The following is a 23,471-nucleotide window of genomic DNA, read 5'->3' on the forward strand; positions in this document are numbered from 1 at the left end:
GAAAATCTCTGACACTCTCTGACACTCTGTGACACTCTCAGATACTCTCTGACTCTCTCAGACACACTCCGACACATTCATAAACTCCCTGAAACTCTCTGGAACTCTCTGACACTCTCAGGAAGTCTCTGAAACACTCTGACACTCTCTGAAACTCTCTGACACTCTCTGCCGCTCTCTGACACTCTCTGAAACACTGTGACACTCTTTGACACTCTCAGACACTCACTGACTCTCTCTGAAACTCTCTGACACTCTCTGACACTCTCTGAAACTCTCTGACACTCTCTGACACTCTCAGACACTCTCTGACACTTTCTGAAACTCTCTGACACTATCTGACTCTTTCTGAAACTCTCTGAAACTCTTTGTAACTCTCTGACACTCTCAGAAACTCTCAGAAGCTCTCTGAAACTCTCTGACACTCTCTGAAACTCTCTGCCACTCTCTGACACTATCTCAGACTCTCTGAAACTCTCTGACGCTCTCTGACACTCTCTGACACCCTCTGAAACTCTCTGACACTGTCTGACAATCTCTGAAACGCTCTGACACTCACTGACACTCTGTGGCACTCTCTGACACTCTCTGAAGATCTCTGAAACTCTCTGAAACCCTCTGACACTCTCTGACACTCTCTGAAACTCTTTGACACTCTTTGACACTCTCAGACACTGTCTGACTCTCTCTGAAACTCTCTGAAACTATCTGTCATTCTCTGACATTCCCTGACACTCTCTGAAACTCTGTGACACCCTCTGAAACTCTCTGAAACTCTCGGACACTCTCTGAAACTTTCTGACACTCTCTGAAACTCTCTGAAACTCTTTGTAACTCTCCGACACTCTCAGAAACTCTCAGAAGCTCTCTGAAACTCTCTGACACTCTCTGAAACTCTCTGCCACTCTCTGACACTATCTCAGACTCTCTGAAACTCTCTGACGCTCTCTGACACTCTCTGACACTCTCTGAAACTCTCTGACACTCTCTGACACTCTCTGAAATTCTCTGACACTCTCTGACACTCTCAGACACTCTCTGACACTCTGTGACACTTTCTGAAATTCTCTGACACTATTTGACACTTTCTGAATCTCTCGGACACTCTCTGAATCTCTCTGTAACTCTCCGACACTCTGTGACACTCTCTGAAACTTTCTTTCACTCTCTGACACTCTCTGAAGATCTCTGGCACTCTCTGAAAATCTCTGACACTCTCTGAAACTCTGTGACACTCTCTGAAAGACTCTGACACTCTCTGACACTCTCAGACACTCTCTGACACTCTCTGACACATTCTGAAACTCTCTGACACTATCTGACTCTTCCTGAAACTCTCGGACACTCTCTGACACACTCTGCAACTCTATGACACTCTGTGACACTCTCTGACAATCTCTGAATCTCTCTGAAAAGCTCTGAAACTCTGTGACACTCTCAGAAACTCTCTGAAACTCCCTGAAACTCTCTGACACTCTCTGAAACTTTCTGACACTCTCTGACACTCTCTGAACATCTCTGAAATTCTCTGAAAATCTCTGACACACTCTGACACTCTGTGACACTCTCAGATACTCTCTGACTCTCTCAGACACACTCCGACACACTCAGAATCTCTCAGAAACTCTCTGGAACTCTCTGACACTCTCAGAAAGTCTCTGAAACTCTCTGAAACTCTCTGAAACTCTCTGACACTCTCTGACGCTCTCTGACAATCTCTGAAACTCTGTGAAAGTCTTTGACACTCTCTGACACTCACTGACTCTCTCTGAAACTCTCTGACACTCTCTGAAACTCTCTGAAACTGTCTGAAACTCTCTGTCAATCTCTGACACTCTCTGTATCTCTCTGAATCACTCTGACACTCTGTGACACTCTCTGAAACTCTCTGACAATCTCTGAAACTTTCTGACACTCTCTGAAACTCTCTGAAGCTCTCTGAAACTCTCTGAAACTCTCTGACTCTCTCAGAAACACTCAGAAACACCTTGAAACTCTCTGAGACTCTCTGGCACTCTCTGAGACTCTCTGAAACTCTCTGACACTCTCTGAAACTCTCTGAAACTCTCTGACACTCTCTGAAACTCTCTGACAATCTCTGGCACTCTCAGACACTCTCAGACACTCTCTGAAGATCTCTGAAACTTTCTGACACTATCTGACACTCTCTGAATCTCTCTGAAACACTCCGACACTCTGTGACACTATCTGAAACTTTCTCGCACTCTCTGACACTCTCTGAAGATCTCTGAAAATCTCTGACACTCTCTGAAACTCTGTGAAACTCTCTGAAACACTCTGAAACTATCTGACATTCTCTGAAACCCTCTGAAACTCTTTGTAACTCTCTGAAACTCTCAGAAACTCTCAGAAGCTCTCTGAAACTCTCTGACACTCTCTGACACTCTCTGAAACTCTCAGACACTCTCAGACACTCTCTGACACTCTCTGACACTATCTGAGACTCTCTGAAACTCTCTGACACTCTCTGACACTCTCTGAAACTGTCTGAAACTCTCTGACACTCTCTGACACTCTCTGAAAGTCTCTGACACTCTCTGACACTCTCTGACACTCTCTGAAACTCTCTGAAACTCTCTGACACTCTCAGACACTTTCTGACACTCTGTGACACTTTCTGAAACTCTCTGACACTATCTGACACTTTCTGCATCTCTCGGACACTCTCTGAATCTCTCTGAAACTCTCCGTCCCTCTGTGACACTCTCTGAAACGTTCTGGCACTCTCTGACACTCTCTGAAGATCTCTGACACTTTCTGAAACTCTCTGACACTATCTGATTCTTTCTGAAACTCTCGGACACTCTCTGACACACTCTGCAACTCTATGACACTCTGTGACACTCTCTGACACTCTCTGAATCTCTCTGAAAAGCTCTGACACTCTGTGACACTCTCTGAAACACTCTGAAACTCACTGACACTCTCTGACTCTCTCTGAAACTTTCTGACACTCTCTGAACATCTCTGAAACTCTCTGAAAATCTCTGACACTCTCTGACACTCTGTGACACTCTCAGATACTCTCTGACTCTTTCAGACACACACCGACACATTCAGAAACTCCCAGAAACTCTCTGGAACTCTCTGACACTCTCAGGAAGTCTCTGAAACACTCTGACACTCTCTGAAGCTCTCTGACACTCTCTGACGCTCTCTGACACTCTCTGAAACTCTGTGACACTCTTTGACACTCTCAGACACTCACTGACTCTCTCTGAAACTCTTTGACACTCTCTGACACTCTCAGACACTCTCTGACACTCTGTGACACTTTCTGAAACTCTCTGACAGTATCTGACACTTTCTGAATCTCTCGGACACTCTCTGAATCTCTCTGAAACTCTCCGACACTCTGTGACACTCTCTGAAACGTTCTGGCACTCTCTGACACTCTCTGAATATCTCTGGCACTCCCTGACACTCTCAGACACTCTCTGCCACTCTCTGACACTTTCTGAAACTCTCTGACACTATCTGACTCTTTCTGAAACTCTCGGACACTCTCTGACACACTCTGCAACTCTATGACACTCTGTGACACTCTCTGACACTCTCTGAATCTCTCTGAAAAGCTCTGGCACTCTGTGACACTCTCTGAAACTCTCTGAAACTCCCTGACACTCCCTGACTCTCTCTGAAACTTTCTGACACTCTCTGACACTCTCAAAACATCTCTGAAACTCTCTGAAAATCTCTGACACTCTCTGACACTCTGTGACACTCTCAGATACTCTCTGACTCTCTCAGACACACTCAGAAACTCTATGAAACTCTCTGGAACTCTCTGACACTCTCAGAAAGTCTCTGAAACTCTCTGACACTCTCTGAAACTCTCTGACACTCTCTGACGCTCCCTGACACTCTCTGAAACTCTGTGACACTCTTTGTTACTCTCTGACACTCACTGACTCTCTCTGAAACTCTCTGACACACTCTGAAACTCTCTGAAACTGTCTGACACTCTCTGACAATCTCTGACACTCTCTGAATCTCTCTGAATCACTCTGACACTCTGTGACACTCTCTGAAACTATCTGACACACTCTGAAACTTTCTGACACTCTCTGAAACTCTCTGAAGCTCTCTGAAACTCTCTGACACTCTCTGACACTCTCTGAAACTCTCTGAAACTCTCTGACACTCTCTGACACTCTCTGAAACTCTCTGACAATCTCTGGCACTCTCAGACACTCTCAGACACTCTCTGAAGATCTCTGAAACTCTCAGACACTCTCTGAAACTCTCTGAAACTGTCTGACACTCTCTGACAATCTCTGACACTCTCTGAATCTCTCTGAATCACTCTTACACTCTGTGACACTCTCTGAAACTATCTGACACACTCTGAAACTTTCGGACACTCTCTGAAACTCTCTGAAGCTCTCTGAAACTCTCTGACACTCTCTGACACTATCTGAGACTCTCTGAAACTCTCTGACACTCTCTGACACTCTCTGAAACTGTCTGAATCTCTCTGACACTCTCTGACACTCTCTGAAAGTCTCTGACACTCTCTGACACTCTCTGACACTCTCTGAAACTCTCTGACACTCTCTGACACTCTCAGACACTCTCTGACACTCTGTGACACTTTCTGAAACTCTCTGACACTATCTGACACTTTCTGAAACTCTCGTACACTCTCTGAATCTCTCTGGCACTCTCTGACACTCTCTGAAGATCTCTGACACTTTCTGACACTCTCTGACACTATCTGATTCTTTCTGAAACTCTCGGACACTCTCTGACACACTCTGCAACTCTATGACACTCTGTGACACTCTCTGACACTCTCTGAATCTCTCTGAAAAGCTCTGACACTCTGTGACACTCTCTGAAACTCTCTGAAACTCACTGACACTCTCTGACTATCTCTGAAACTTTCTGACACTCTCTGACTCTCTCTGAACATCTCTGAAACTCTCTGAAAATCTCTGACACTCCCTGACACTCTGTGACACTCTCAGATACTCTCTGACACATTCTGAAACTCTCTGACACTATCTGACTCTTTCTGAAACTCTCGGACACTCTCTGACACACTCTGCAACTCTATGACACTCTGTGACACTCTGTGACACTCTCTGACACTCTCTGAAACTCTCTGAAACTCTCTGACACTCTTTGACACTCTCAGACACTCTCTGACACTCTGTGACACTTTCTGAAACTCTGACACTATCTGACACTTTCTGCATCTCTCGGACACTCTCTGAAACTCTCTGAAACTCTCCGACACTCTGTGACACACTCTGAAACTTTCTGGCACTCTCTGACACTCTCTGAAGATCTCTGAAACTCTCTGAAACTCTCTGACACTATCTGACACTTTCTGAATCTCTCGGACACTCTCTGAATCTCTCTGAAACTCTCCGACACTCTGTGACACTCTCTGACACTTTCTGACACTCTCTGACACTATCTGATTCTTTCTGAAACTCTCGGACACTCTCTGACACACTCTGCAACTCTATGACACTCTGTGACACCCTCTGACACTCTCTGAATCTCTCTGAAAAGCTCTGACACTCTGTGACACTCTCTGAAACTCTCTGAAACTCACTGACACTCTCTGACTCTCTCTGAAACTTTCTGACACTCTGTGACACTCTCTGAACATCTCTGAAACTCTCTGAAAATCTCTGACACTCTCTGACGCTCCCTGACACTCTCTGAAACTCTGTGACACTCTTTGTTACTCTCTGACACTCACTGACTCTGTCTGAAACTCTCTGACACTCTCTGAAACTCTCTGAAACTGTCTGACACTCTCTGACAATCTCTGACACTCTCTGAATCTCTCTGAATCACTCTGACACTCTGTGACACTCTCTGAAACTATCTGACACACTCTGAAACTTTCTGACACTCTCTGAAACTCTCTGACACTATCTGACACTTTCTGAATCTCTCGGACACTCTCTGAATCTCTCTGAAGCTCTCCGACACTCTGTGACACTCTCTGACACTTTCTGACACTCTCTGACACTATCTGATTCTTTCTGAAACTCTCGGACACTCTCTGACATACTCTGCAACTCTATGACACTCTGTGACACCCTCTGACACTCTCTGAATCTCTCTGAAAAGCTCTGACACTCTGTGACACTCGGACGCTCCCTGACACTCTCTGAAACTCTGTGACACTCTTTGTTACTCTCTGACACTCACTGACTCTCTCTGAAACTCTCTGACACTCTCTGAAACTCTCTGAAACTGTCTGACACTCTCTGACAATCTCTGACACTCTCTGAATCTCTCTGAATCACTCTGACACTCTGTGACACTCTCTGAAACTATCTGACACACTCTGAAACTTTCTGACACTCTCTGAAACTCTCTGAAACTCTCTGAAACTCTCTGACACTATCTGACACTTTCTGAATCTCTCGGACACTCTCTGAATCTCTCTGAAACTCTCCGACACTCTGTGACACTCTCTGACACTTTCTGACACTCTCTGACACTATCTGATTCTTTCTGAAACTCTCGGACACTCTCTGACACACTCTGCAACTCTATGACACTCTGTGACACCCTCTGACACGCTCTGAATCTCTCTGAAACTGTCTGACACTCTCTGACAATCTCTGACACTCTCTGAATCTCTCTGAATCACTCTTACACTCTGTGACACTCTCTGAAACTATCTGACACACTCTGAAACTTTCGGACACTCTCTGAAACTCTCTGAAGCTCTCTGAAACTCTCTGACACTCTCTGACACTATCTGAGACTCTCTGAAACTCTCTGACACTCTCTGACACTCTCTGAAACTGTCTGAATCTCTCTGACACTCTCTGACACTCTCTGAAAGTCTCTGACACTCTCTGACACTCTCTGACACTCTCTGAAACTCTCTGACACTCTCTGACACTCTCAGACACTCTCTGACACTCTGTGACACTTTCTGAAACTCTCTGACACTATCTGACACTTTCTGAAACTCTCGTACACTCTCTGAATCTCTCTGGCACTCTCTGACACTCTCTGAAGATCTCTGACACTTTCTGACACTCTCTGACACTATCTGATTCTTTCTGAAACTCTCGGACACTCTCTGACACACTCTGCAACTCTATGACACTCTGTGACACTCTCTGACACTCTCTGAATCTCTCTGAAAAGCTCTGACACTCTGTGACACTCTCTGAAACTCTCTGAAACTCACTGACACTCTCTGACTATCTCTGAAACTTTCTGACACTCTCTGACACTCTCTGAACATCTCTGAAACTCTCTGAAAATCTCTGACACTCCCTGACACTCTGTGACACTCTCAGATACTCTCTGACACATTCTGAAACTCTCTGACACTATCTGACTCTTTCTGAAACTCTCGGACACTCTCTGACACACTCTGCAACTCTATGACACTCTGTGACACTCTGTGACACTCTCTGACACTCTCTGAAACTCTCTGAAACTCTCTGACACTCTTTGACACTCTCAGACACTCTCTGACACTCTGTGACACTTTCTGAAACTCTGACACTATCTGACACTTTCTGCATCTCTCGGACACTCTCTGAAACTCTCTGAAACTCTCCGACACTCTGTGACACACTCTGAAACTTTCTGGCACTCTCTGACACTCTCTGAAGATCTCTGAAACTCTCTGAAACTCTCTGACACTATCTGACACTTTCTGAATCTCTCGGACACTCTCTGAATCTCTCTGAAACTCTCCGACACTCTGTGACACTCTCTGACACTTTCTGACACTCTCTGACACTATCTGATTCTTTCTGAAACTCTCGGACACTCTCTGACACACTCTGCAACTCTATGACACTCTGTGACACCCTCTGACACTCTCTGAATCTCTCTGAAAAGCTCTGACACTCTGTGACACTCTCTGAAACTCTCTGAAACTCACTGACACTCTCTGACTCTCTCTGAAACTTTCTGACACTCTGTGACACTCTCTGAACATCTCTGAAACTCTCTGAAAATCTCTGACACTCTCTGACGCTCCCTGACACTCTCTGAAACTCTGTGACACTCTTTGTTACTCTCTGACACTCACTGACTCTGTCTGAAACTCTCTGACACTCTCTGAAACTCTCTGAAACTGTCTGACACTCTCTGACAATCTCTGACACTCTCTGAATCTCTCTGAATCACTCTGACACTCTGTGACACTCTCTGAAACTATCTGACACACTCTGAAACTTTCTGACACTCTCTGAAACTCTCTGACACTATCTGACACTTTCTGAATCTCTCGGACACTCTCTGAATCTCTCTGAAACTCTCCGACACTCTGTGACACTCTCTGACACTTTCTGACACTCTCTGACACTATCTGATTCTTTCTGAAACTCTCGGACACTCTCTGACACACTCTGCAACTCTATGACACTCTGTGACACCCTCTGACACTCTCTGAATCTCTCTGAAAAGCTCTGACACTCTGTGACACTCTGACGCTCCCTGACACTCTCTGAAACTCTGTGACACTCTTTGTTACTCTCTGACACTCACTGACTCTCTCTGAAACTCTCTGACACTCTCTGAAACTCTCTGAAACTGTCTGACACTCTCTGACAATCTCTGACACTCTCTGAATCTCTCTGAATCACTCTGACACTCTGTGACACTCTCTGAAACTATCTGACACACTCTGAAACTTTCTGACACTCTCTGAAACTCTCTGAAACTCTCTGAAACTCTCTGACACTATCTGACACTTTCTGAATCTCTCGGACACTCTCTGAATCTCTCTGAAACTCTCCGACACTCTGTGACACTCTCTGACACTTTCTGACACTCTCTGACACTATCTGATTCTTTCTGAAACTCTCGGACACTCTCTGACACACTCTGCAACTCTATGACACTCTGTGACACCCTCTGACACGCTCTGAATCTCTCTGAAAAGCTCTGACACTCTGTGACACTCTCTGAAACTCTCTGAAACTCACTGACACTCTCTGACTCTCTCTGAAACTTTCTGACACTCTCTGACACTCTCTGAACATCTCTGAAACTCTCTGAAAATCTCTGACACTCTCTGACACTCTGTGACACTCTCAGATACTCTCTGACTCTCTCAGACACACTCCGACACATTCAGAAACTCCCAGAAACTCTCTGGAACTCTCTGACACTGTCAGGAAGTCTCTGAAACACTCTGACACTCTCTGAAACTCTCTGACACTCTCTGCCGCTCTCTGACACTCTCTGAAACTCTGTGACACTCTTTGACACTCTCAGACACTCACTGACTCTCTCTGAAACTCTCTGACACTCTCTGACACTCTCTGAAACTCTCTGACACTCTCTGACACTCTCAGACATTCTCTGACACTCTGTGACACTTTCTGAAACTCTCTGACACTATCTGACACTTTCTGAATCTCTCGGCCACTCTCTGAATCTCTCTGAAACTCTCCGACACTCTGTGCCACTCTCTGAAACGTTCTGGCAATCTCTGACACTCTCTGAATATCTCTGGCACTCCCTGACACTCTCAGACACTCTCTGCCACTCTCTGACACTTTCTGAAACTCTCTGACACTATCTGACTCTTTCTGAAACTCTCGGACACTCTCTGACACACTCTGCAACTCTATGACACTCTGTGACACTCTCTGACACTCTCTGAATCTCTCTGAAAAGCTCTGACACTCTGTGACACTCTCTGAAACTCTCTGAAACTCCCTGACACTCCCTGACTCTCTCTGAAACTTTCTGACACTCTCCGACACTCTCAAAACATCTCTGAAACTCTCTGAAAATCTCTGACACTCTCTGACACTCTGTGACACTCTCAGATACTCTCTGACTCTCTCAGACACACTCCGACACACTCAGAAACTCTCTGGAACTCTCTGACACTCTCAGAAAGTCTCTGAAACTCTCTGACACTCTCTGAAACTCTCTGACACTCTCTGACGCTCCCTGACACTCTCTGAAACTCTGTGACACTCTTTGTTACTCTCTGACACTCACTGACTCTCTCTGAAACTCTCTGACACTCTCTGAAACTCTCTGAAACTGTCTGACACTCTCTGACAATCTCTGACACTCTCTGAATCTCTCTGACACTCTGTGACACTCTCTGAAACTATCTGACACACTCTGAAACTTTCTGACACTCTCTGAAACTCTCTGAAGCTCTCTGAAACTCTCTGAAACTCTCTGACACTATCTGACACTTTCTGAATCTCTCGGACACTCTCTGAATCTCTCTGAAACTCTCCGACACTCTGTGACACTCTCTGACACTTTCTGACACTCTCTGACACTATTTGATTCTTTCTGAAACTCTCGGACACTCTCTGACACACTCTGCAACTCTATGACACTCTGTGACACCCTCTGACACTCTCTGAATCTCTCTGAAAAGCTCTGACACTCTGTGACACTCTCTGAAACTCTCTGAAACTCACTGACACTCTCTGACTCTCTCTGAAACTTTCTGACACTCTCTGACACTCTCTGAACATCTCTGAAACTCTCTGAAAATCTCTGACACTCTCTGACACTCTGTGACACTCTCAGATACTCTCTGACTCTCTCAGACACACTCCGACACATTCAGAAACTTCTAGAAACTCTCTGGAACTCTCTGACACTCTCAGGAAGTCTCTGAAACACTCTGACACTCTCTGAAACTCTCTGACACTCTCTGCCGCTCTCTGACACTCTCTGAAACTCTGTGACACTCTTTGACACTCTCAGACACTCACTGACTCTCTCTGAAACTCTCTGACACTCTCTGACACTCTCTGAAACTCTCTGACACTCTCTGACAATCTCAGACATTCTCTGACACTCTGTGACACTTTCTGAAACTCTCTGACACTATCTGACACTTTCTGAATCTCTCGGCCACTCTCTGAATCTCTCTGAAACTCTCCGTCACTCTGTGACACTCTCTGAAACGTTCTGGCAATCTCTGACACTCTCTGAATATCTCTGGCACTCCCTGACACTCTCAGACACTCTCTGCCACTCTCTGACACTTTCTGAAAATCTCTGACACTATCTGACTCTTTCTGAAACTCTCGGACACTCTCTGACACACTCTGCAACTCTATGACACTCTGTGACACTCTCTGACACTCTCTGAATCTCTCTGAAAAGCTCTGACACTCTGTGACACTCTCTGAAACTCTCTGAAACTCCCTGACACTCCCTGACTCTCTCTGAAACTTTCTGACACTCTCCGACACTCTCAAAACATCTCTGAAACTCTCTGAAAATCTCTGACACTCTCTGACACTCTGTGACACTCTCAGATACTCTCTGACTCTCTCAGACACACTCCGACACACTCAGAAACTCTCAGAAACTCTCTGGAACTCTCTGACACTCTCAGAAAGTCTCTGAAACTCTCTGACACTCTCTGAAACTCTCTGACACTCTCTGACGCTCCCTGACACTCTCTGAAACTCTGTGACACTCTTTGTTACTCTCTGACACTCACTGACTCTCTCTGAAACTCTCTGACACTCTCTGAAACTCTCTGAAACTGTCTGACACTCTCTGACAATCTCTGACACTCTCTGAATCTCTCTGACACTCTGTGACACTCTCTGAAACTATCTGACACACTCTGAAACTTTCTGACACTCTCTGAAACTCTCTGAAGCTCTCTGAAACTCTCTGAAACTCTCTGACACTATCTGACACTTTCTGAATCTCTCGGACACTCTCTGAATCTCTCTGAAACTCTCCGACACTCTGTGACACTCTCTGACACTTTCTGACACTCTCTGACACTATCTGATTCTTTCTGAAACTCTCGGACACTCTCTGACACACTCTGCAACTCTATGACACTCTGTGACACCCTCTGACACTCTCTGAATCTCTCTGAAAAGCTCTGACACTCTGTGACACTCTCTGAAACTCTCTGAAACTCACTGACACTCTCTGACTCTCTCTGAAACTTTCTGACACTCTCTGACACTCTCTGAACATCTCTGAAACTCTCTGAAACTCTCTGACACTCTCTGCCGCTCTCTGACACTCTCTGAAACTCTGTGACACTCTTTGACACTCTCAGACACTCACTGACTCTCTCTGAAACTCTCTGACACTCTCTGACACTCTCTGAAACTCTCTGACACTCTCTGACACTCTCAGACACTCTCTGACACTCTGTGACACTTTCTGAAACTCTCTGACACTATCTGACACATTCTGAATCTCTCGGCCACGCTCTGAATCTCTCTGAAGCTCTCCGTCACTCTGTGACACTCTCTGAAACGTTCTGGCAATCTCTGACAATCTCTGAATATCTCTGGCACTCCCTGACACTCTCAGACACTCTCTGCCACTCTCTGACACTTTCTGAAACTCTCTGACACTATCTGACTCTTTCTGAAACTCTCGGACACTCTCTGACACACTCTGCAACTCTATGACACTCTGTGACACTCTCTGACACTCTCTGAATCTCTCTGAAAAGCTCTGACACTCTGTGACACTCTCTGAAACTCTCTGAAACTCCCTGACACTCCCTGACTCTCTCTGAAACTTTCTGACACTCTCCGACACTCTCAAAACATCTCTGAAACTCTCTGAAAATCTCTGACACTCTCTGACACTCTGTGACACTCTCAGATACTCTCTGACTCTCTCAGACACACTCCGACACACTCAGAAACTCTCAGAAACTCTCTGGAACTCTCTGACACTCTCAGAATGTCTCTGAAACTCTCTGACACTCTCTGAAACTCTCTGACACTCTCTGACGCTCCCTGACACTCTCTGAAACTCTGTGACACTCTTTGTTACTCTCTGACACTCACTGACTCTCTCTGAAACTCTCTGACACTCTCTGAAACTCTCTGAAACTGTCTGACACTCTCTGACAATCTCTGACACTCTCTGAATCTCTCTGACACTCTGTGACACTCTCTGAAACTATCTGACACACTCTGAAACTTTCTGACACTCTCTGAAACTCTCTGAAGCTCTCTGAAACTCTCTGACACTCTCTGACACTCTCTGAAACTCTCTGAAACTCTCTGACACTCTCTGAAACTCTCTGACAATCTCTGGCACTCTCAGACACTCTCAGACACTCTCAGACACTCTCTGAAGATCTCTGAAACTCTCAGACACTATCTGACACTCTCTGACACTCTCTGACACTCTCAGACACTCTCTGACACTCTCTGACACTCTCAGACACTCTGACACTCTCTGACACTCTCTGAAACTCTCAGACACTCTCAGACACTCTCTGACACTCTCTGACACTATCTGAGACTCTCTGATACTCTCTGACACTCTCTGACACTCTCTGAAACTGTCTGAAACTCTCTGACACTCTCTGACACTCTCTGAAAGTCTCTGACACTCTCTGACACTCTGTGACACTTTCCGAAACTCTCTGACACTATCTGACACTTTCTGCATCTCTCGGACACTCTCTGAATCTCTCTGAAATTCTCCGACACTCTGTGACACTCTCTGAAACTTTCTGGCACTCTCTGACACTCTCTGAAGATCTCTGACACTTTCTGACACTCTCTGACACTATCTGATTTTTTCTGAAACTCTCGGACACTCTGTGACACTCTCTGAAACTCTCTGAATCTCTCTGAAAAGCTCTGAAACTCTGTGACACTCTCTGAAACTCTCTGAAACTCACTGACACTCTCTGACTCTCTCTGAAACTTTCTGACACTCTCTGACACTCTCTGAACATCTCTGAAACTCTCTGAAAATCTCTGACACTCTCTGACACTCTGTGACACTCTCAGATACTCTCTGACTATCTCAGACACACTCCGACACATTCAGAAACTCTCAGAAACACTCATGAACTCTCTGACACTCTCAGGAAGTCTCTGAAATACTCTGACACTCTCTGAAACTCTCTGACACTCTCTGACGCTCTCTGACACTCTCTGAAACTCTGTGACACTCTTTGACACTCTCTGACACTCACTGACTCTCTCTGAAACTCACTGACACTCTCTGACACTCTCTGAAACTCCCTGACACTCTCTGACACTCTCAGACACTCTCTGACACTCTGTGACACTTTCTGAAACTCTCTGACACTATCTGACACTTTCTGAATCTCTCGGACACTCTCTGAATCTCTCTGAAACTCTCCGACACTCTGTGACACTCTCTGAAACGTTCTGGCACTCTCTGACACTCTCTGAATATCTCTGGCACTCCCTGACACTCTCAGACACTCTCTGCCACTCTCTGACACTTTCTGAAACTCTCTGACACTATCTGACTCTTTCTGAAACTCTCGGACACTCTCTGACACACTCTGCAACTCTATGACACTCTGTGACACTCTCTGACACTCTCTGAATCTCTCTGAAAAGCTCTGACACTCTGTGACACTCTCTGAAACTCTCTGAAATTCCCTGACACTCCCTGACTCTCTCTGAAACTTTCTGACACTCTCTGACACTCTCTGAAACTTTCTGGCACTCTCTGACACTCTCTGAAGATCTCTGACACTTTCTGACACTCTCTGACACTATCTGATTCTTTCTGAAACTCTCGGACACTCTCTGACACACTCTGCAACTCTATGACACTCTGTGACACTCTCTGACGCTCTCTGAATTCTCTGAAAAGCTCTGACACTCTGTGACACTCTCTGAAACTCTCTGAAACTCACTTACATTCTCTGACTCTCTCTGAAACTTTCTGACACTCTCTGACACTCTCTGAACATCTCTGAAACTCTCTGAAAATCTCTGACACTCTGTGACACTCTCAGATACTCTCTGACTATCTCAGACACACTCCGACACATTCAGAAACTCTCAGAAACTCTCTGGAACTCTCTGACACTCTCAGGAAGTCTCTGAAACACTCTGACACTCTCTGAAACTCTCTGACACTCTCTGACGCTCTCTGACACTCTCTGAAACTCTGTGACACTCTTTGACACTCTCTGACACTCACTGACTCTCTCTGAAACCCTCTGACACTCTCTGACACTCTCGGAAACTCTCTGACACTCTCTGACAATCTCAGACACTCTCTGACACTCTGTGACACTTTCTGAAACTCTCTGACACTATCTGACACTTTCTGCATCTCTCGGACACTCTCTGAATCTCTCTGAAACTCTCCGACTCTCTGTGACACTCTCTGAAACTTTCTGGCACTCTCTGACACTCTCTGAAGATCTCTGAAACTCTCTGAAACTCTCTGACACTATCTGACAATTTCTGAATCTCTCGGACACTCTCTGAATCTCTCTGAAACTCTCCGACACTCTGTGACACTCTCTGAAACTTTCTGACACTCTCTGAAACTCTCTGAAACTCTTTGTAACTCTCCGACACTCTCAGAAACTCTCAGAAGCTCTCTGAAACTCTCTGACACTCTCTGAAACTCTCTGCCACTCTCTGACACTATCTCAGACTCTCTGAAACTCTCTGACGCTCTCTGACACTCTCTGACACTCTCTGAAACTCTCTGACACTCTCTGACACTCTCTGAAATTCTCTGACACTCTCTGACACTCTCAGACACTCTCTGACACTCTGTGACACTTTCTGAAATTCTCTGACACTATTTGACACTTTCTGAATCTCTCGGACACTCTCTGAATCTCTCTGTAGCTCTCCGACACTCTGTGACACTCTCTGAAACTTTCTTTCACTCTCTGACACTCTCTGAAGATCTCTGGCAATCTCTGAAAATCTCTGACACTCTCTGAAACTCTGTGACACTCTCTGAAAGACTCTGACACTCTCTGACACTCTCAGACACTCTCTGACACTCTCTGACACATTCTGAAACTCTCTGACACTATCTGACTCTTCCTGAAACTCTCGGACACTCTCTGACACACTCTGCAACTCTATGACACTCTGTGACACTCTCTGACAATCTCTGAATCTCTCTGAAAAGCTCTGAAACTCTGTGACACTCTCAGAAACTCTCTGAAACTCCCTGAAACTCTCTGACACTCTCTGAAACTTTCTGACACTCTCTGACACTCTCTGAACATCTCTGAAATTCTCTGAAAATCTCTGACACACTCTGACACTCTGTGACACTCTCAGATACTCTCTGACTCTCTCAGACACACTCCGACACACTCAGAATCTCTCAGAAACTCTCTGGAACTCTCTGACACTCTCAGAAAGTCTCTGAAACTCTCTGAAACTCTCTGAAACTCTCTGACACTCTCTGACGCTCTCTGACACTCTCTGAAACTCTGTGAAAGTCTTTGACACTCTCTGACACTCACTGACTCTCTCTGAAACTCTCTGACACTCTCTGAAACTCTCTGAAACTGTCTGAAACTCTCTGTCAATCTCTGACACTCTCTGTATCTCTCTGAATCACTCTGACACTCTGTGACACTCTCTGAAACTCTCTGACAATCTCTGAAACTTTCTGACACTCTCTGAAACTCTCTGAAGCTCTCTGAAACTCTCTGAAACTCTCTGACTCTCTCCGAAACACTCAGAAACACCCTGAAACTCTCTGAGACTCTCTGGCACTCTCTGAGACTCTCTGAAACTCTCTGACACTCTCTGAAACTCTCTGAAACTCTCTGACACTCTCTGAAACTCTCTGACAATCTCTGGCACTCTCAGACACTCTCAGACACTCTCTGAAGATCTCTGAAACTTTCTGACACTATCTGACACTCTCTGAATCTCTCTGAAACTCTCCGACACTCTGTGACACTATCTGAAACTTTCTCGCACTCTCTGACACTCTCTGAAGATCTCTGAAAATCTCTGACACTCTCTGAAACTCTGTGAAACTCTCTGAAACACTCTGAAACTATCTGACATTCTCTGAAACCCTCTGAAACTCTTTGTAACTCTCTGAAACTCTCAGAAACTCTCAGAAGCTCTCTGAAACTCTCTGACACTCTCTGACACTCTCTGAAACTCTCAGACACTCTCAGACACTCTCTGACACTCTCTGACACTATCTGAGACTCTCTGAAACTCTCTGACACTCTCTGACACTCTCTGAAACTGTCTGAAACTCTCTGACACTCTCTGACACTCTCTGAAAGTCTCTGACACTCTCTGACACTCTCTGACACTCTCTGAAACTCTCTGAAACTCTCTGACACTCTCAGACACTTTCTGACACTCTGTGACACTTTCTGAAACTCTCTGAAACTCTCCGACACTCTGTGACACTCTCTGAAACTTTCTGGCACTCTCTGACACTCTCTGAAGATCTCTGACACTTTCTGAAACTCTCTGACACTATCTGATTCTTTCTGAAACTCTCGGACACTCTCTGACACACTCTGCAACTCTATGACACTCTGTGACACTCTCTGACACTCTCTGAATCTCTCTGAAAAGCTCTGACACTCTGTGACACTCTCTGAAACACTCTGAAACTCACTGACACTCTCTGACTCTCTCTGAAACTTTCTGACACTCTCTGAACATCTCTGAAACTCTCTGAAAATCTCTGACATTCTCTGACACTCTGTGACACTCTCAGATACTCTCTGACTCTTTCAGACACACACCGACACATTCAGAAACTCCCAGAAACTCTCTGGAACTCTCTGACACTCTCAGGAAGTCTCTGAAACACTCTGACACTCTCTGAAGCTCTCTGACACTCTCTGACGCTCTCTGACACTCTCTGAAACTCTGTGACACTCTTTGACACTCTCAGACACTCACTGACTCTCTCTGAAACTCTCTGACACTCTCTGACACTCTCAGACACTCTCTGACACTCTGTGACACTTTCTGAAACTCTCTGACACTATCTGACACTTTCTGAATCTCTCGGACACTCTCTGAATCTCTCTGAAACTCTCCGACACTCTGTGACACTCTCTGAAACGTTCTGGCACTCTCTGACACTCTCTGAATATCTCTGGCACTCCCTGACACTCTCAGACACTCTCTGCCACTCTCTGACACTTTCTGAAACTCTCTGACACTATCTGACTCTTTCTGAAACTCTCGGACACTCTCTGACACACTCTGCAACTCTATGACACTCTGTGACACTCTCTGACACTCTCTGAATCTCTCTGAAAAGCTCTGGCACTCTGTGACACTCTCTGAAACTCTCTGAAACTCCCTGACACTCCCTGACTCTCTCTGAAACTTTCTGACACTCTCTGACACTCTCAAAACATCTCTGAAACTCTCTGAAAATCTCTGACACTCTCTGACACTCTGTGACACTCTCAGATACTCTCTGACTCTCTCAGACACACTCAGAAACTCTATGAAACTCTCTGGAACTCTCTGACACTCTCAGAAAGTCTCTGAAACTCTCTGACACTCTCTGAAACTCTCTGACACTCTCTGACGCTCCCTGACACTCTCTGAAACTCTGTGACACTCTTTGTTACTCTCGGACACTCACTGACTCTCTCTGAAACTCTCTGACACACTCTGAAACTCTCTGAAACTGTCTGACACTCTCTGACAATCTCTGACACTCTCTGAATCTCTCTGAATCACTCTGACACTCTGTGACACTCTCTGAAACTATCTGACACACTCTGAAACTTTCTGACACTCTCTGAAACTCTCTGAAGCTCTCTGAAACTCTCTGACACTCTCTGACACTCTCTGAAACTCTCTGAAACTCTCTGACACTCTCTGACACTCTCTGAAACTCTCTGACAATCTCTGGCACTCTCAGACACTCTCAGACACTCTCTGAAGATCTCTGAAACTCTCAGACACTCTCTGAAACTCTCTGAAACTGTCTGACACTCTCTGACAATCTCTGACACTCTCTGAATCTCTCTGAATCACTCTTACACTCTGTGACACTCTCTGAAACTATCTGACACACTCTGAAACTTTCGGACACTCTCTGAAACTCTCTGAAGCTCTCTGAAACTCTCTGACACTCTCTGACACTATCTGAGACTCTCTGAATCTCTCTGACACTCTCTGACACTCTCTGAAACTGTCTGAATCTCTCTGACACTCTCTGACACTCTCTGAAAGTCTCTGACACTCTCTGACACTCTCTGACACTCTCTGAAACTCTCTGACACTCTCTGACACTCTCAGACACTCTCTGACACTCTGTGACACTTTCTGAAACTCTCTGACACTATCTGACACTTTCTGAAACTCTCGTACACTCTCTGAATCTCTCTGGCACTCTCTGACACTCTCTGAAGATCTCTGACACTTTCTGACACTCTCTGACACTATCTGATTCTTTCTGAAACTCTCGGACACTCTCTGACACACTCTGCAACTCTATGACACTCTGTGACACTCTCTGACACTCTCTGAATCTCTCTGAAAAGCTCTGACACTCTGTGACACTCTCTGAAACTCTCTGAAACTCACTGACACTCTCTGACTATCTCTGAAACTTTCTGACACTCTCTGACACTCTCTGAACATCTCTGAAACTCTCTGACACATTCTGAAACTCTCTGACACTATCTGACTCTTTCTGAAACTCTCGGACACTCTCTGACACACTCTGCAACTCTATGACACTCTGTGACACTCTGTGACACTCTCTGACACTCTCTGAAACTCTCTGAAACTCTCTGACACTCTTTGACACTCTCAGACACTCTCTGACACTCTGTGACACTTTCTGAAACTCTGACACTATCTGACACTTTCTGCATCTCTCGGACACTCTCTGAAACTCTCTGAAACTCTCCGACACTCTGTGACACACTCTGAAACTTTCTGGCACTCTCTGACACTCTCTGAAGATCTCTGAAACTCTCTAAAACTCTCTGACACTATCTGACACTTTCTGAATCTCTCGGACACTCTCTGAATCTCTCTGAAACTCTCCGACACTCTGTGACACTCTCTGACACTTTCTGACACTCTCTGACACTATCTGATTCTTTCTGAAACTCTCGGACACTCTCTGACACACTCTGCAACTCTATGACACTCTGTGACACCCTCTGACACTCTCTGAATCTCTCTGAAAAGCTCTGACACTCTGTGACACTCTCTGAAACTCTCTGAAACTCACTGACACTCTCTGACTCTCTCTGAAACTTTCTGACACTCTGTGACACTCTCTGAACATCTCTGAAACTCTCTGAAAATCTCTGACACTCTCTGACACTCTGTGACACTCTCAGATACTCTCTGACTATCTCAGACACACTCCGACACATTCAGAAACTCTCAGAAACACTCATGAACTCTCTGACACTCTCAGGAAGTCTCTGAAATACTCTGACACTCTCTGAAACTCTCTGACACTCTCTGACGCTCTCTGACACTCTCTGAAACTCTGTGACACTCTTTGACACTCTCTGACACTCACTGACTCTCTCTGAAACTCACTGACACTCTCTGACACTCTCTGAAACTCCCTGACACTCTCTGACACTCTCAGACACTCTCTGACACTCTGTGACACTTTCTGAAACTCTCTGACACTATCTGACACTTTCTGAATCTCTCGGACACTCTCTGAATCTCTCTGAAACTCTCCGACACTCTGTGACACTCTCTGAAACGTTCTGGCACTCTCTGACACTCTCTGAATATCTCTGGCACTCCCTGACACTCTCAGACACTCTCTGCCACTCTCTGACACTTTCTGAAACTCTCTGACACTATCTGACTCTTTCTGAAACTCTCGGACACTCTCTGACACACTCTGCAACTCTATGACACTCTGTGACACTCTCTGACACTCTCTGAATCTCTCTGAAAAGCTCTGACACTCTGTGACACTCTCTGAAACTCTCTGAAATTCCCTGACACTCCCTGACTCTCTCTGAAACTTTCTGACACTCTCTGACACTCTCTGAAACTTTCTGGCACTCTCTGACACTCTCTGAAGATCTCTGACACTTTCTGACACTCTCTGACACTATCTGATTCTTTCTGAAACTCTCGGACACTCTCTGACACACTCTGCAACTCTATGACACTCTGTGACACTCTCTGACGCTCTCTGAATCTCTCTGAAAAGCTCTGACACTCTGTGACACTCTCTGAAACTCTCTGAAACTCACTTACATTCTCTGACTCTCTCTGAAACTTTCTGACACTCTCTGACACTCTCTGAACATCTCTGAAACTCTCTGAAAATCTCTGACACTCTGTGACACTCTCAGATACTCTCTGACTATCTCAGACACACTCCGACACATTCAGAAACTCTCAGAAACTCTCTGGAACTCTCTGACACTCTCAGGAAGTCTCTGAAACACTCTGACACTCTCTGAAACTCTCTGACACTCTCTGACGCTCTCTGACACTCTCTGAAACTCTGTGACACTCTTTGACACTCTCTGACACTCACTGACTCTCTCTGAAACCCTCTGACACTCTCTGACACTCTCGGAAACTCTCTGACACTCTCTGACAATCTCAGACACTCTCTGACACTCTGTGACACTTTCTGAAACTCTCTGACACTATCTGACACTTTCTGCATCTCTCGGACACTCTCTGAATCTCTCTGAAACTCTCCGACTCTCTGTGACACTCTCTGAAACTTTCTGGCACTCTCTGACACTCTCTGAAGATCTCTGAAACTCTCTGAAACTCTCTGACACTATCTGACAATTTCTGAATCTCTCGGACACTCTCTGAATCTCTCTGAAACTCTCCGACACTCTGTGACACTCTCTGAAACTTTCTGACACTCTCTGAAACTCTCTGAAACTCTTTGTAACTCTCCGACACTCTCAGAAACTCTCAGAAGCTCTCTGAAACTCTCTGACACTCTCTGAAACTCTCTGCCACTCTCTGACACTATCTCAGACTCTCTGAAACTCTCTGACGCTCTCTGACACTCTCTGACACTCTCTGAAACTCTCTGACACTCTCTGACACTCTCTGAAATTCTCTGACACTCTCTGACACTCTCAGACACTCTCTGACACTCTGTGACACTTTCTGAAATTCTCTGACACTATTTGACACTTTCTGAATCTCTCGGACACTCTCTGAATCTCTCTGTAGCTCTCCGACACTCTGTGACACTCTCTGAAACTTTCTTTCACTCTCTGACACTCTCTGAAGATCTCTGGCACTCTCTGAAAATCTCTGACACTCTCTGAAACTCTGTGACACTCTCTGAAAGACTCTGACACTCTCTGACACTCTCAGACACTCTCTGACACTCTCTGACACATTCTGAAACTCTCTGACACTATCTGACTCTTCCTGAAACTCTCGGACACTCTCTGACACACTCTGCAACTCTATGACACTCTGTGACACTCTCTGACAATCTCTGAATCTCTCTGAAAAGCTCTGAAACTCTGTGACACTCTCAGAAACTCTCTGAAACTCCCTGAAACTCTCTGACACTCTCTGAAACTTTCTGACACTCTCTGACACTCTCTGAACATCTCTGAAATTCTCTGAAAATCTCTGACACACTCTGACACTCTGTGACACTCTCAGATACTCTCTGACTCTCTCAGACACACTCCGACACACTCAGAATCTCTCAGAAACTCTCTGGAACTCTCTGACACTCTCAGAAAGTCTCTGAAACTCTCTGAAACTCTCTGAAACTCTCTGACACTCTCTGACGCTCTCTGACACTCTCTGAAACTCTGTGAAAGTCTTTGACACTCTCTGACACTCACTGACTCTCTCTGAAACTCTCTGACACTCTCTGAAACTCTCTGAAACTGTCTGAAACTCTCTGTCAATCTCTGACACTCTCTGTATCTCTCTGAATCACTCTGACACTCTGTGACACTCTCTGAAACTCTCTGACAATCTCTGAAACTTTCTGACACTCTCTGAAACTCTCTGAAGCTCTCTGAAACTCTCTGAAACTCTCTGACTCTCTCCGAAACACTCAGAAACACCCTGAAACTCTCTGAGACTCTCTGGCACTCTCTGAGACTCTCTGAAACTCTCTGACACTCTCTGAAACTCTCTGAAACTCTCTGACACTCTCTGAAACTCTCTGACAATCTCTGGCACTCTCAGACACTCTCAGACACTCTCTGAAGATCTCTGAAACTTTCTGACACTATCTGACACTCTCTGAATCTCTCTGAAACTCTCCGACACTCTGTGACACTATCTGAAACTTTCTCGCACTCTCTGACACTCTCTGAAGATCTCTGAAAATCTCTGACACTCTCTGAAACTCTGTGAAACTCTCTGAAACACTCTGAAACTATCTGACATTCTCTGAAACCCTCTGAAACTCTTTGTAACTCTCTGAAACTCTCAGAAACTCTCAGAAGCTCTCTGAAACTCTCTGACACTCTCTGACACTCTCTGAAACTCTCAGACACTCTCAGACACTCTCTGACACTCTCTGACACTATCTGAGACTCTCTGAAACTCTCTGACACTCTCTGACACTCTCTGAAACTGTCTGAAACTCTCTGACACTCTCTGACACTCTCTGAAAGTCTCTGACACTCTCTGACACTCTCTGACACTCTCTGAAACTCTCTGAAACTCTCTGACACTCTCAGACACTTTCTGACACTCTGTGACACTTTCTGAAACTCTCTGAAACTCTCCGACACTCTGTGACACTCTCTGAAA

This window comes from Heterodontus francisci, chromosome 43 (genome assembly GCF_036365525.1).
Source record: "Heterodontus francisci isolate sHetFra1 chromosome 43, sHetFra1.hap1, whole genome shotgun sequence".
NCBI lineage: Eukaryota > Metazoa > Chordata > Chondrichthyes > Heterodontiformes > Heterodontidae > Heterodontus > Heterodontus francisci.